Here is a 16651-nt window from a genome sequence, read left to right on the forward strand (position 1 = left end):
ACATAAACCTGCCTATGGCTGCAATCTGGAGCCCAGCCTCACAGTATAGCAGAAATTACCTATAGGATGTGGTGGACTGGTTGGCTGTAAGTGGTGGACTGGTTGGCTGTAATAGCAAAAACTGGATATATAGTTTCTTCAGAAGTCCAGTTTTGCTAATATGGGATGTCCACTATGTCTCAAATTCTCTCTGCCTCAAGCAGATAGCCTAATGGGAACCTCTCTGCCTCCTTATTATGTTACGAGTGAGTGATCTGGTGAGAAATATATGCTTCTTTGAAGGTTTTTATTTTATTTCCCTTCAGGACAAAACTTTGCTCAGGTATTTATTCATACAATTGTTGCTTTCACAAATTGTGGTATATTGTGATATTTGAAAGCTGCCTATAATGTTTAAAAGTAATTCTGTAATTATTTTAAATTTTTATGTAAATTGACTGTACTGTTTGCTTATGAAATCATTGTGTGTAAACTGCCCCTCCCAGTAAACTGTCTCAGAGCAGTATATAAATCTGCAAATAATAAAAAAACAGTCATTTTCTCTGTGTTATGTTTAGACTGAACATTGAATGATAGAACAAACAAGACAGCACCAATAAAAGTTTGTTTAGGGCTTCAAAGGTTATGTGTCTTTTTCATATGCAGATTAGGTATACTAAATTAACATTCCTCATATGTGTAACATTTAGCAGGTACTTTATCATACTAATGGTTATACTATGTATATAACTCCAATTTCATAATCACTCAGATAGGAAAAGTAAAATTGGGTGGAGACTGTATGATGGACTAGATGCATGAGATAAAGGGGAAAAAAAAGAAAATTTAGTGCAGTGTTATCAAGTTAATGTGAAATAACTTAAAGTGGTTGAAAATTGCTCCTGTTGCAAGAAACATGGAATGCCTTTACTCCCTTCCCCCCTATCCCTTTGCCTGAGATGTAGCTTCCAATAACTGGTTTTAGGGTAAGGTGACCAGAATTTAGGGACCGTAAGGCAGGATGTGCTGAGGGGTGGCAGTCTCCTTCCCTCCGACTGGGCTCATCTCGCCTCCCACACGCCTCTCCCGCAAGCCCGTCTTGTGTGTCTGCATGGCGTCAGCACAGGTCAGGTGGGGGCCGAGGATGGGCCTCTGCCTGGCGCGCCTGCGCAGGCCAGCAACAGGGCCAGCCAGGGCAGAGCGCCGCTGCCAGCCATCCTGCTGGCCGGGGGGCAGGGAAGGAGGGAGGTAGGGTGGAGGTTTCAACTGGCGGGACTTTTAAGGACCCAGACAGAACCCAGGACGAAGACCAAGGAATGGTTAGTGTCCCGCGGGAGTCGGGACGGATGGGCAGCTTATTTTAGGGGGGAAAGCTATCATTTAAAGTCTCCCCGGTCCAAGATATCTGGGAGAAGACTGGTTATGTGAAGGGAGCAGAACACTTGGACATGTGCCCTCAAGTATTCTGGTTCCTTTCTACATGTTCTAAAGCAGTGGTCCCCAACCCCCGGTCCGGGGACCGGTACCGGCCCGTGGATCAGACAGTACCAGGCCGCAGCTCCTTCTCGTCCTCCTCCCTGGCTGATGCCTCAGGGGCTGCCCTGCCACTCTGCCACCGGCTCACTTTTGGTGCTCTCCAGTGGCCGCCATGGCTGGGTCTCCCCTTTGGCATGGCACTGCACAGGTGCTGCTGGCAGCACCCCCCAGTGGGCGGCGGGAAGTCAGGGGCACCGGCGGGAAAGCAAGTGGAGCAGGGGCTCAGGTGGCGGTGATGGTAAAAAGACTACCCCCCCCCCCCCGGGCCTCAGTAAAATTGTCAAGCGATGACCGGTCCCCGGTGATAAAAAGGTTGGGGACCACTGTTCTAAAGGATATTCCTCAATATTTAAAATTAATGAGTTGGTGAAACTCTCCCCCAAATCTGTAATTGTACTGAAATTGCCACTTACAAGCACCATTGCTGAAATACACCCCCCCAATCTAGTTTTACTCACAGTGCAAAATAAGATTCATTCTGTATATATGTGCAAGATATCTTGATAAGTTGCAAGATGTACTAAAGTGATGCACATTGGGACAACCCCCCCCCCCAATTCAAGTATAGGCTAATGGGATCTGAACTTGCTGGGACTGAGGGGAAAAGATCTTGTTGTTGCAGTGGATAGTTCAATGAAAATGTCAATTCAGTGTGGTACAGCAGCAAACTCTATATTAGGAATTATTAGGAAAGGGATATAGTATAAAATGTCCAATATTGTAATGCCCTTCTATTGATCTATGATGCAGTGTCATCCTTCTGTGCAGTTCTGGTTACTGAATGTCAAAAAGGACATTGCAGAGCTGGAAAAAGTACAGAAGAGCGTGACCAAGATGATTAGGGGGTTGGAGCACCCTAGAAGGAAAGGCTGAAGAGTCTTGGACATTTTAGTATAGAAACAGGATGACTAAAGAGGGACAATAGAGTTTTATAAAATTATGTATTTATTATGGGATGGAGAGGGTTGACAAAGAGGAATTTTTCTCCCTCTCCAAAAATACAAGAGCGTCCAATGAAACTGATAGGCAGTAGTGAAGGATGAACAGTAAGAATTACTACTTTACACAGAAAGTGATTAAAATGTGGAATCTGCTGCCAGAGGATGTAACAATGGCCACAAGAATTTAAAGGGGTTAGGTAGATTTATGGAGGCTATAAATCTATGAATGACTACTAGCCACGGTTTCTGAGGGAAACTTCCACATTCAGAGGCATTAATCCCCTGAATCTCAGAGGAGGCAACATCAGAAGGCATCTTGTCTCTGTGCCCTGTTGGCTGTCTTGAGGAACTGGTTGGCCACTGTGTGGCCACAGGATGTTAGATTAGATGGTCTATTGGTCTGATTGTTTGATAGTCGTTTTATTTTAATTTTTTGTTGTAGTTATTGTTAATAATTCCAGCTCATACAGAGTGAAATAAATATCCTGAAGTGTAATATTTAGCCTTGAAACATTGAAGCTGAGGGAGGGGAAGAAGCTCTGCAGTTTTTAAAAATTTCTCTGACCCTCCCCAGTAACCTCTCAACTCGGTAGGTTATGCAAAGAGTTTTAAAAAATAAAATGAATTTGCTATTAATTATTCTTCCTAGACCTTTTTCAGTTCAAGGTAAACTCACCCCCCCCCATTGTTCTTCAAAGCTCAGTGTGAAATGCATTTATACTGGGAAATAAAAAGTTATTTCAAAAGGGAGAAAACAGAGAAGTATCTGCCAATAAATTCATTTTAATTTCCTTATTATGACTTTCAGTTGTATGTTAAAGGCTTTGAGATGGTTCACACAGTTATCTTTCAGGTAATTCCACATTGGGAAAATCATTAAACATTAATAGAAATTTCAAATATCTGATTAGCTGTCTTATTGGTGCATGCTTATCCATGGTGAATTCAGTGGGGCTCCGTTCCAAGCAAATGTATGGAGGATTGTGGCCTTAGGGTACAATCCTGTGCATACACATCTGGGAGTAAGTTTAATTAAATTTGGGCATAAATATGCATAGGATCAGGATGATTTATAGCATAGGCTAAAGCCAGAAAATAAGAATTTTAAAGTCAAGACAGAAGTTGGGGATTTCTAGGCAGAAATCTGCATTAGCCACTTGTGAATTTTCAGAGGCTGGGGGGCACGGGACTGGCATCTCTTGGGTTTTGCATACAACCTAGTTCTCTCTCCTCCAGCCTTTGCCAACTCCTATACTGAACTCATGTTTTAGCAAGAAGCTTTGAAATATACCAGAAAGTGTTAAAATAGCATCAAGGAGTAAATCAAGACTGCCTCCTTTTTCCCCCTTGAATGTTTGCTTTGTTTGAAATTATTTGGTAAAAATTCAGACACATAGCTGAAGCTCATCTTATGGGGTTATGATAGGTTCCTTCTCAACTGTTATATATGTGTGCATATTTGGTTGCAGCCTATAGCAATAATTGAATTTTAACAGTAAGCTCAAGCTGCTGTTATCTGAACACAGATAAGACATCTGAAAAAAAAGTTAATTAAAATGCCTGTCACCACCATTTCTATGTATTATACAGATATTTGCCACACTTCACTTGGTTTGTGTGCAGGCTTCCAGCTAAACAATAATAAGGATGGGGTTGTGTTCTCTCACCCCTCATCTAAGAAAGGATTTAAGGAACTGGAATGTGAAGAAGTGATTTCAGCCACAATCAATTACCATTTGCAGCCTTCCTGTGCTTGAAAATTAGTTTGAGAATATTTTCATGTTTAGCTGCTTTTTCAATATCACAATAGCAATCCTGCACTTAAAATGTGTTTTGCTCACATGTGAATAAATTAGCATTAATCTGTGTGTACCGTATATGGTATTGCAGTCTATATATTCATAGTGTACCTTTCTCTTTATATTTATAAAGGCTATATACCAGTGAGATTTTCATGTTTCATAACATGCTTCCCAGAGATGAAGTTGAAGAAAACATAGCAGTACTGCAGTTCTTTGAAAAATTGGAGTTGTTAGCAACAAGATATAATAAGTATAGAATTGGTTCATCAAGTCTTTATGCAGCACACAGGGATTTTATTCAGTCCTTCATGACAAAAGGTCTTGTTGAAATACCTAGTGGTTACCTTTGGTTTTGCTGCACGTTCTGATAAATAAGACATTCATAAATATATTATCTAAGGCTAATAATATCTTGTGCCTTACAACTTCAGTTGTCAGGTCAAGTCAGAGACACTGCTGTCCTCTTGATGGCTTGTGTAAAACTGCTGAATTTGACACTGCAGCACTGTGGGGGAAAACACTACATCCTAACAAATTCTCCCCTCTTTGTAATTCCTAAAGTTAAAGGGACTCTGTCCACATTGGAACCTCTCATCTCCCCAAAAACTGAAGAGCACAGTATTTGACAAGTACAGGTTTTCTCAGCTGGGAATGCAATAGTAGGAAAAGCTTCATTTGTCAAGTGTGTCCAGGTAGGAAAACTACAGGCGGCCCAATCAAGTTCCAGCTGCAAAATAACTTTCTCCAAATGCACAAACCTCTCTTCACCATTGGCGTTGTAAATTGTGCTTTATGGTAGGTGCCCGGACATCCTTAACACTGTAAGCCATGTGAAGCACTTGCTTCGGGCAGTGGATTACAGAGCAGCTCCATTTTTCTCGCTCCCAGCTTGACATTTGTCGTTTTTAAAAATTACTTCTTCTAGTTTGTGTATGAGAGAGGTTTGTTATTTTGACTTCTTGATTCAGATGTGAAAATCTCTATGGCCAGTTAGAGAATGTCAACAACTTAGTTTCTTCTAAGGGTTTGACCCTAGTGGGTGATGGGATTCTGGATTACATGACCCATACTGATTTCCTCCTTAGTTTTTGCCTGTCAGTTCTCTTAAAGTGGTGACTGATAGCAATGAATTTTAGCATTTCCTTCTTGTCTTTGAGCTTCTCTTCCCTCCTAAAATTCCTTTAAAGAACTAGGTTGGTTGTTAAATTGTTTCTGTTGTCACACAACTGTAAAGTAAAATTTATCGGGATCGTATGTGTGTGTGTGTGTTGTTGCAGTATATGAGCCCAAATCGCTTGGGTGGAAAAAATTGAGTAAATTATATATTGAACTGCTAACTGGTGCGAAGGCCTTGTGGTTTCCATGGTAACTGGGCTGGAAATAGCTCCATGTGACATCAGTACAGGTAGAGTTGGATCCAGCCTCCCCCCCCCCCAACAAACAAGTAAGCACAGTAGGTACACATATCATGCATATGATTAGCATACGCTAATACATTAACATCACAATTAATGTATGTAAATATTCAAACAACATGGGGTGTCTTGCTTTTTCTAATTAGTCAATAATAATATTCATATGCCTGAAAAATATGTGGAGTCTCTTGCCAGTAAGAAAAGGAATGTACAAGGATCTGCATATCCTTTCTGTGACTTTGAACTGTATAGAGAAAGAGAAAATTAAGTACTGGATTAAAAACTGCAGTGATGGTACTGTGTACTTTAATTTTATCCAACAGCTGTAGTACCAAGTTAAAGGAAATAGGGAACCAAGTATTTGTTTTTAAGAGTGCTGTTAATAGTCTTTTACTTTGTAAATAAAGATGATAGTCTTGCAAAGTTTTAGCTGTAAGCATGAAAATATGTAAAGTTAGATCTCTTTGTCATGGTATTTCAGACTTGTTTTTTGAGTGTAAGTCCTATGATACTGCAGAGTAAGTGCCAGCACAAAGCTTTAAGGCTTAACTTGATTGCTAAAAGATCAGTAGGAGGTACAAATGAATTTATTAATGCAAGCATTTTAGACTTTAATTGAAAGAGAGAGGGTGTTGATTTTTTAACAGAGGCATCTTCTAATCAAAATGTTAATTAGTCATTGACTTTAAATAGTTTTACAGAAATAGGTAGATCTATTTAAATAGGTTCACTTGTTGTTGTTGTTAGTTGCGAAGTCATGTCCAACCCATTGCGACCCCATGGATAATGATCCTCCAGGCCTTCCTGTCCTCTACCATTCCTCGGAGTCCATTTAAGCTCGCACCAACTGCTTCAGTGACTCCATCCAGCCACCTCATTCTCTATTGTCCCCTTATTCTTTTGCCCTTAATCGCTCCCAGCTCTTCTCCAGGGAGTCCTTCCTTCTCATGCGGTGGCCAAAGTATTTGAATTTCATCTTCAGGATCTGGCCTTCTAAAGAGCAGTCAGGGCTGATCTCCTCTACGACTGACCGGTTTGTTCGCCTTGCAGTCCAAGGGACTTACAAGAGTCTTCTCCAGCACCAGAGTTCAAAAGCCTCAATACTTTGACACTCGGCCTTCCTTATGGTCCAAGTTTCACAGCCATACATTGCAACTGGGAAGACCATAGCCTTGACTAGATGCAGTTTTGTTGGCAGGATGATGTATCTGCTTTTTAGGATACTGTCTAGATTTGCCATAGCTTTCCTCCCCAGGAGCAAGTGTCTTAATTTCTTTGCTGCAGTCCCCATCTGCAGTGATCTTGGAGCCCAGGAAAATAAAATCTGTCACTACCTCCATTTCTTCCCCATCTATTTGCCAGGAATTGAGAGGGCCAGATGCCATGATCTTAGTTTTCTTGATGTTGAGTTTTAAGCCAGCTTTTGCACTCTCCTCCTTCACCCGCATCAAGAGGCTCTTTAGTTTCTCTTCGCTTTCTGCCATTAAAATAGGCTCAGTAAAGTATAATAAATAAGAGTATTGTGTATTACAAAGATAATGCATCTTGTCCTGGACCATATCACCTCTAGGTTTGATTTCTGTAACTTGCTCTAAATGGGCCTTCCCTTGTCCTTGACCTAGAAATTACAGCTGGTACAGAATGCAGCTGCTAGGATCCTCACAGGAACGTCTTGGGCGGCCTACATCCAACCTGTGCTGAGGCAGCTGCACTGGTTGCCGGTTGTGTCCAGTATCAGGTTTTGGTTTTGACCTTTAAGACCATCCGTGGTCTGGGCCCCACATATTGGAGGGACTGCCTATCGCCTTTTGCCCCCTGAAGGGCCCTTTGTTCTGTAGTCACAAATCTGTTGGTGGTTTCCAGCCCAAGGAAGGTGCATCTGTACTGTGTCCTGGGCCCAACTGGGTAGAATGAGCTCTTGAAAGAGCTGAGGGCCCGGCCGAAATCTTCCCAGTTCCACGGGGCCTGCAAGGCAGAGCTCTTCCGTACTTGGTTGAGGCCATAGCAATTAAGATCTATGAACCTCTCCTTGCTACAGCTGGTAAGGCAGGCTGACTCCCATATATCCCCTTGAAGCACAAGATGGGGTGGGTTTGCAAGTTATGAGTAGGAGGAGGAGGCGGGGAGATTGATTTGCTGCCACTTATGAGGGGTGGTTTTAAAAATGCTTTTATTGTGGGGATTCTAACCCACCACAAGCCAGCCTGTCTGGGAGTGATGGGTAATACATTTAATAATAAGGGCCATTCCGCACAAGGACCAATGTTGCCAATTGCTTTCACAAAGCGGAAACGCTATTTTAAATAGTGGAATTTCGGCGTTCTGCATACCTTCATTTGTAGTAGAATCCAGTAGCGTTTCATTCGTTCCCCACAGGTTTCCAGTCTCGCAGGAATCGCTAGAAAGGAAACAATTTTTTCTGTGCTTGTTCCCGCTCCCGGTCGTCAATCAAACGGAACAGCCAATGGGCAGTTGTTATCATGCTCCCAAAAAGCCCCTTTCCCTTTAAGCACAGTTAAAAAAACAACAACACACGTTTCAAATAATATGCCTTGATTCTTCGCAACGTAGAGACCCATCTAGCTGACCTGTGAGCTGGCGATTCAAAGTTACCACGCTCCCCCGAGTGGAAACCCCACCGCTCACGGGCGCAATTTTTGGCCAAAATTAAAGGGAACTGGTGAACAGGGGGCTGTGTTGTGCTTGGGGACTTAGGGGAGTTTTAAAGCACTTCTGTGGAGGGACTGTAGCTGGAAAAGCCTCGCTGGGTGAATGAAGCCTCGCTGGTTCGTTGCTTTCCCCGCTCTGAGGGGGAAAAAATGACGATCGCATCACCGGAAGTTCAGAGGAGAGAGCCAGGGGGAGGGACTTTGTTGCAACCGCTACATTGAGAACACACATGTCTAATGATCTGGGGCCAAGGGACCAAGCCCTATGAAGATAGGTTGAGGGACTTGGGAATGTTCAGCCTGGAGAAAAGGAGGTGGAGAGGGGACATGATAGCCCTCTTTAAGTATTTGAAAGGTTGTCACTTTGAGGAGGGCAGGATGCTGTTTCTGTTGGCTACAGAGGAAAGGATGTGCAGGAATGGGTTTAAACTACAAGTACAACGATATAGGCTAGATATCAGGAAAACATTTTTCACAGTCAGAGTAGTTCAGCAGTGGAATAGGCTGCCTAAGGAGGTGGTGAGCTCCCCCTCACTGGCAGTCTTCAAGCAAAGGTTGGATACACACTTTTCTTGGATGCTTTAGGATGCTTTGGGCTGATCGTGCGTTGAGAAGGGGGTTAGACTAGATGGCCTGTATGGCCCCTTCCACGTCTTATGATTCTTTTCTATGAACATAAAGAAACAAACAAGAATGTAGGGCAGATGATAGGGTTATCAATAGGGTTGGGTGCTTCGGGGTCTGAAGCGGCCACTCATGCAAAGCAGCCAGTTCCATGGGGTCAGGAGGGGAGGCGCAGGACACCCGCACCTCCCCCCCCCCCGTGACGCAGTGCTGGATGCTTCGGGCACAAGCAACCACTTGAAGTGCCCAACCCTAGTTGTCAACTTCCAGGTGTTGGGGCTAGAGATCTCATGGAATTACAACCAATCTCCAGAATCTGTTTCTTTAGGGCAAATGTGTGCTTTGGAAGTGGGACTCTATGGCATTATATCCGGCCAAGATCTCTCCCTGCCCCAATCTCCACCCTCCCCAGGTTCCACCCCCAAATCTCCTGGAATTTCCTAAACTGAAGTTGGCAGCCCTAATCTTGGATCCTTGGGCTTGACTGCCTTCAAGGTTGTAGGCTGTGAGCTAAGGGCCATGAGCCCTTTGGTGCTTGCCCTTCTTGTGCCCCAGGCTATGCCCAGGCTAAATATGTAGAAATGGCCAAGATGTTCCCCACTCCTCACTCTCTCCTGCTAGCAATAAACCCTAGTAGTGTTTAAGGTTCCAAAAAAAATCCCTTTTGGTTTTTCTGCAGCACAGCTATGTCTTTATCATACTTATCTCTTTGGAATTTAGTTCCTCACTGTGCAGCTTAGACCAAGCAGCATGAACAAGTGACTCCATGTATCTTTTCAGATTAGTGTTTTTTTCATGCAATAGAGTTATAATATTGAAGAGGAGCCTTGAAGTGGCTAATCTCTTGTTTCATTTTCCTGGCACTCAAATATCCTTATTTTGCCACACACCCTCCCTCCCACCCCTGCTAGTAAGGCCATTGCAATCATGGGTTTCTGCTTTGTGAAATGTGGTTTCACAAACCATGTTTGCAGCTTTTGGCTCATGTTTGTGACACAGCCCATGATCACTGGACTATTCCTGCTTTTGCCATTGCCTTTCATGTTCCACTCCTATCAGTGACTTATTCCTGGGGGTGCTAATGAAGTTCCAGCTTCCATTACAATTGCCAACTGCCTCATTGCTGGCAAAGGTTTTGCAGCTGGGCTCCTAAAAGGAAAAAGTGAGAGGGAAAGATGAAATAAAAGATAACAATAAAAGGATCGACCCAGGCTGCAAATCAGTGCAGTCAGAGATACTTTCTTCCTATTCATGAGTCAAACACATTTCAATTGTTGTAGCCTTCTGGACATTTTCCTAGTAAGTTTTCCAGGGAATGACAGAAAAGCAGTTAGACACAGATGGATAAGTGTAGGTTGAGTATAAACAAGGATCAGGAAATGGTGTGTGTGTTTGGGGTGGGGGAATAGAATCAGCTGAGAGACTGTAAAAGAGGCTGGCATATCTCTCTGTCTCTGGGCATGAAAAAGACATATTCTAGTATCGGAGGCCTCCATTGGGAAATATGCAGTAGTGCCTGGCTAGGAACCCTAGGAGGTTTCCCTCCTCTCAACTGTTGCTTTTGTGGTTGTTTTTAAAGCCAGAGGGGAAGCAGAAGGCAAGTCGTAGAGGTAATTAATCATATATGGCAGAGAAGAGCTACTTAAGAGAGAAGAATCCCCAACCACTGCTGCCTCTTCCCCTTTCACAAATTTCCTTTACCTTGCCCTCATGCCCTCTTTTGACAGGCTGACCAAATTCCCCCTCCCTTTTTGTAATTGGGAGGAAGGGAAACTTAGGCCATAGTAAGCTGCCCATTTTTTTCTTACTCAAAAGGATGTGAGCAGGATATTTAGTATCTCAGAAGAAATGTAAGAAAAACAGCCTGAAGAAGAAATAATCTCGGATGGGCATAGGACCGATTGCAGCACAGAGGTTGAGAGGATTTGTGACATCCAGATTCAAAACTCAGTTTAGTTATGAACTCTTGTTAGAAGCAAACCATAGTCTCTTGACCTATGTGCCCTATACCTAGGGTGCAGTTCAGTGAGGAATTAACTTTTGTGGGCACAAGCTCCCTGGATCAAGGCTGTTTTTGATATATGCTAGAAGGCAGGTTGTCCTGGCACCCCAGAGAGAGTGTGCAGGGCAGTTCAGTGGTGAAGTACATGTGTAGCATCTTCACAAAGGAGTCTCAGGGAGCATGGCTAGAAAAAGCCTGTCTGAGTAGATGATGCAAAGCTGTTTTTTATATATTCATCTTGTCAGCCTGTCTGCAATCTGGGGATAATGATGGCTTCTGTTTCATGGTTGTTTTATGGATTACTGAGCTAATGTTTGTGGTGTGGATTGTTCAGAGGAAAAAAAAGCTATATAGAACACTGTCATTTTTATCAATAGAAGATGAAGACCCAAACAGAGTGGGGAGCAAAAGGTGAAAACAAATATGCAGATTTAAATGTGCAAAGCTAACACAATGGAATGGAGAGGTTCACAATTGAATGGAAGATGGAAAGGGCATGGCATAAGCATTCCTCAGATAGCAGAACACATAATTTTTTTTTACAAATTAAAATTGAAGGCATGCTTCAGTCTTGAATCCCAAAAGCTTTACTTTTGCTTCACACCTCACAATGCTGAGATATGACAGAAAGTTGCACCCTTTTAAATACGTAGATTTCAGTGCACTCAGAAAGGTGTAATTCAGTTTAGGATTGCACTGGCAGTCCTTGACAGGACAGAATAGCATTATATACCCTCAAAGGATGCCTGTTAGAAGGAAGCAAATGCAAGGTTTCCAAGGCCCCATTAATTAATTTGTTTCTGATGGTACAAAAGTAGTTTTCTAAAGTCACACTAGTGTGCTCTGCCCTGGCATATTACTCAGGAAGGACCAGCACACCTAAGAATGCAAATATTAATATTTGGATGAATTTTCTCATGCTAGCCATAGCTGGCTCCCAGATGGAGATCAAATGATAAACATAATGGGACCAACCAAGGTACTGTAAAGGCTTTTTATAGTTGGGGGTGCGCACGCGCGGATGCGCGCACACACACACAGGTTTGCAGAAAAATCTGAAAGTTGAAAGGGGAGGGAGATGGAAAATAAGTCACTGCTAAAAAGCCACGGTTCTGTACAGAATTTCTCATGAGATCTCAGTCAACAAAGGGCCTGTTCCCAGGTATTGAGTAAAATGTAGGACAGTATGGGCTTGTGTGAAAGAAAGTGGGGCAGGAGAAAGAAGTAGAGACAGAGCAAGTGACCTAAAGAAAGGGGAAGGGGCAGTAGCTAGAGCCATCAGGAAAGGAGTGGAGGCAAGGTTGGAGGAAAGCAGACAATGGCATGGGGTGGGGGAGAAAAGCCAGTGTGGGGAGAAGAGACAGCAAGGGGAAAAAGTGGTATTTCCTCTTCCCCTGAAGTCCTTGACTTTTTCTACATATAATTCTTAAGGACATAATGGAGCAATTCTATCCATGAATAATATCTAGTGTGCAGGTTAGGAATGTTACTGGCACACAATGCTACTCTGTTCGAATCTGTTTATGCCAGCATAATGATACCAGATCTTGTGTGCTATGACACCCGGTATATAGAACACTGCCCCATGGTCTTTAAATGTGCAAATATATAAATGGGGACTTTAGTGTTGGATTACTTGGTACAAACACCTAACAGCCAGGGAGATAATTATAGGTTAGATGTCTCAGAAACTTACAGGGGTTCTGGTGCAGGACTCCAAACACCAATACCTAAAGATACTGCTACAATGTGTGGAAGGAGGAGGGAGTGGTCAGGGCGGAAGGTGATTGGCTGGCCGCTAGACAGACAGACAGGCAAGCCAGTTGGAGGAGGCAGCACTCAAGGGTGGGCCGTCCTGTGTGGGTATTTAGCAATGAGTGGCAGTTAAGCCATGAGACATGCTCCTCCTCCAAGGCCTTACCAGAAATATTAAGTGGAACAGATATTTATATTCATTCCATTTAAAATCTCTCTTCTTGTTTGTTTCACATTTTTTTTGCTTTTGACATTAGCACCCTTTACAGGGAAAGGGAGGACAAAATCTCAAAAATCTCTGTCCTCAAGGAGAAGGTTCTATCCTACCATCACTTCTATCCTACCTTCTCAGGATGGAGGATAAACTGTTGAAGCTGTCTATGGAGGATTCAAATCCAAGCTTAGCTAACGTTTTTACTGGGTATCCTTGGGCAACTACCTTGTAACCTTTTCTTGATCTGATTGCTGCTGTTTTAACATTTTTAAAATAAAGTTTTGATTGTTTTCTTGTAAGCCTTTTTGAGAACCTTGAGCCTTTCAGATTGACCTGCAAATAAGAAACAGAATATAATAAGTTGTAAAATGGTAATAATGACTAATGCCACAGAGGTATTGTAAGCACTGATGCCATGTGAAGTAGTATTTGTAACAAGTATTGTATAGATGATTAATATAAGCAATGGTTGAAAGCTCAAAGACAGATTTAGTCTGTTTCAAAGTCTTTTTATTTCTAAGGTCCCCTCTTTGGGAAGGTGCAGTGGCTCAGTTGTAAAACATCTGCTTTGTATGCAGAAGGTTGCAGGTTCACTCCTTGGCACCTGGTTGTAGGTGATGTGCAACACTTTTACTTGAGCCCTGGAGAGCCACTGACCAGTCTGAGTAGACAACACTGATTTTGGTAGGTCTGATTCACCTTCATATGTATCATGAAATTGAATCAACGCCTAATTCTGGACCTTCAACTCCTAATTCTGGACCACTTCTCATCATTTTTAGATGGCAAAGCAATCAGGAAACAATGCTTTCTCTTTCAACTTTTATGTGGTAAAGCAGTCTTGTGAAAGTACCTCTATGTGTCAAGAAGTTACCACAGCCTGAAATAAATTTGAAAATCAGTAGAAAAGAGTAGGAATCCAGTAACACCTTAAAGACTAATGGAATTTGAGGCAAGTTTGAACTTTCTTGATTCACTGCTTGCTAGAATGTGAGTCCATCTATCCTTATAGTTTTGGAGAGTGGAATGATTTCAGGTGCCATATGACAACAGCAGGTAAATTACAATAACATGCATGATTGGATTAGCTGTAGTAGGCATGGAGAAATCAGAAATGGCAATGAGACAGGAAACCTAGGTCTCGATTGGCATACTGTGGAGCCTTGTGGATGCCGGTGGTAGTGCCGTTGATTTGAAGGCATAAGCTCTTATCAAAACTGCAGTAGTTGTGGGTGAGAACAAACATCCAGAGTTTAGGAACAAGATCTGCTGTAATGTTGTCAAGGATGATGTTTCTAATGGTGTTTAGTCCATCCTTATGGAGAGGTTCCCCTTTGGATATCACACCTAATCTAATCATGCCTGCTGTTGTCATTCATCTACTGTTGTCATTTGGCATATGAAGCCACTCCACTCTCCAAGATACAATAGACAGACTTACATCCTAACTGTATCTGAAGAAGTGAGCAGTGGCGTAGACCTGCCACAAATTTTGTTCATCTTTGTACTACTGAACTCTCGCCCTTTTCTGCTGCTATGGACAGACTAATAAGGCTACCTATCTTGATCTGTTTGAAAACCAGCATTTGTGAAGACATGACAACTTATAATGTAGTATTTTTGTTCATACTCTTCATCATAAAAAGGTTTACCCAAAATGGCCACTTTACTTGGTTACTTAAGCAGTTTTCTTATTTGGAAGTTTAGCATTCTGACTGGCAAAATACTTGGTCATCCCAATTGCCTGGAATACTTGTAGCACTGATTTATCAACATGTTAGGAACTGTTCCTAATATGATGAATTTCATCATAAGAGTTTGACTCACAATGGAAACAGCAAAGGGTAATGTGCCCACAAGTAGTGTGTTCTGGTATATGATAAATTATGTTCATCATGTATACATAAAATAAAATATGCAAATTATCTGTGGCTTTTGGCTCATTATGTGTTTTCAAGGTATCCTTTGGTGCCTGGTAAGTTGATAATCTCATGGTGTTACACTTTGATTTATGGGCGTATTTACTGAAGTATATATTTGTCAGTGAGTCATAAGATTTTGATTCTTCCTTTCTCAAAACTGCTGACCTTTTCATTTTTGGTGCAGTTATGTTTTGGATGAGCTGCTCTTCTGAGGTTCAGCAGGGACTCCTGTGCATCGCCTGAAGGGGCCCTGGGTCTGTTTAGAGTGGGAGGAGATGAGCAGGACAGCACAGGTAAAGAAAGTCTCTGCACTCTAGGCCTGCCAGGCAGCCAGCGGCCATTTGAGTCTGTTCTTTTCACGGAAAATAAAAATGAGTTAAATTTCTCCCCTCCCCAGTTCAGTATGGCAGCTTAGTCTGTGATAGGTAAAAAAATAAGATGAAAACTCATTGAGCATGAAAGATTGTTTTTGTGTCTTCCTGTATTCCCCCCTTAAAGTTTCTCCCTTTATTTATTGAGCATTTTCTTTTGAAGGGTTGGAAGTGACTACATTTCCAGTTGTATTTCACAATGCTGAGAACCCTAAAGGGGGGGGGTATACATGTGAAGCAAAAGGTGATACCTCTGGTAGACCAGAGCTCAACACAAATGGATTAAGGTTGGAACCACAGGAAAATGCCCTCCTGCCATGGGATTTGCTGCCTGAAGCAACTGCCTTTATGCTGCCTCATGATAAAGGTAGCCCTGCTCAAATACACTCAGTGTGAGGGAAAGAAATATTGAGGTTGTAAGTAGATAGCTCAGTAAAAATGGCAATTTAGTGGATGGCAGTGGTCAAAAATGCCAACTTCTTAATTGGGATTGCTAGAAAAGGAGCTGAAAAGTAAATGGCTAATATTATGAAGCCCCTGCATACTGTAGAACTGTGGTGGGGTCTCATCTGGAGTACTGCATGCAGTCCTTGTTACCATATCTCAAAAAGGATATTGTAGAGCTGAAAAATACAGAAGGCAGTTGATGATTAGGGGGATTGAGAGAATCTGGGTCTTTGCAGTTTAGAAAAGAAAGCCCCAACAACTGTAGAGGGAAATGATAATCGTTTATAAAATTATGCACGGGGTAGAGAAATGCCTAGAGAGAACTTTTTCTCTTATCCTATAATGCTAGATCTTGGGGGCATCCAAGCATGTTGTTCAATAGATTCAGCTACAGACAAAAAGAAATACATCTTCACTCAATGATTAACTAAATTATCGAATTCACTGCCATGAACATGGATAGTTTTAAAGAGGTCAAACAGATTCATGGAGGATAGGTTAGTCAATGAGTATTAGCCTTGTTGAGTAAAAGGAACTCCCATATTCAGAGGCAGCACACCTCTGAGTACCATTGCTAGGAGGCCACATCAGGACAGGGCTTTGGTCTCTATGCCCTGTTGATTGGCCTCCTAGGGTAACTGGTATGAAACAGGTTGCTGGACAAGATGGACCACTGATCTGATCGAGCTGGCTCTTCTTACATGATTGTTCAGCCAGACATATAGTAAGGGTTTATTTGCTGTCTCCTATTTCTCTTTTGTTATTTGCTGTTTTATCTTGTGAGGAGAAAAATTTGCCAGAATAGTGGCATTAGGCAAAGTTTTGATTTTTAGGATGCAGAGAGATAGAAAGCTGTGAGCTGTTTAACTCCTCTTTGGACAGCAGTGTACTAAATACAGGACAGATAGCAACTCGGTGCAAGATGTGCTGTCTTTCCAAGAATGTTTTGCTTTGCTGGGGATTCTCTTGAACAA

The 16651-nt window shown here is 42.3% G+C and overlaps 1 protein-coding gene across 5 annotated transcripts in view; it reads left to right on the plus strand.

The window, feature by feature from the left end:
* Positions 1 to 16651, plus strand: part of TCF20 (transcription factor 20) — a 206650-nt gene that overhangs the window by 73992 nt on the left and 116007 nt on the right. The window contains exon 1 of one of the 5 annotated variants that reach the window (XM_077339317.1): positions 15077 to 15152. The exons of the other annotated variants lie outside the window; for them this stretch is intronic. The gene's annotated coding sequence lies outside the window, so the exon portion shown is untranslated. Of the gene's footprint in view, positions 1 to 15076; positions 15153 to 16651 lie in introns of those variants that run through there. 5 annotated transcript variants of the gene reach the window in all.

Source organism: Paroedura picta, chromosome 5 (assembly GCF_049243985.1).
Source record: "Paroedura picta isolate Pp20150507F chromosome 5, Ppicta_v3.0, whole genome shotgun sequence".
Taxonomy (NCBI): domain Eukaryota; kingdom Metazoa; phylum Chordata; class Lepidosauria; order Squamata; family Gekkonidae; genus Paroedura; species Paroedura picta.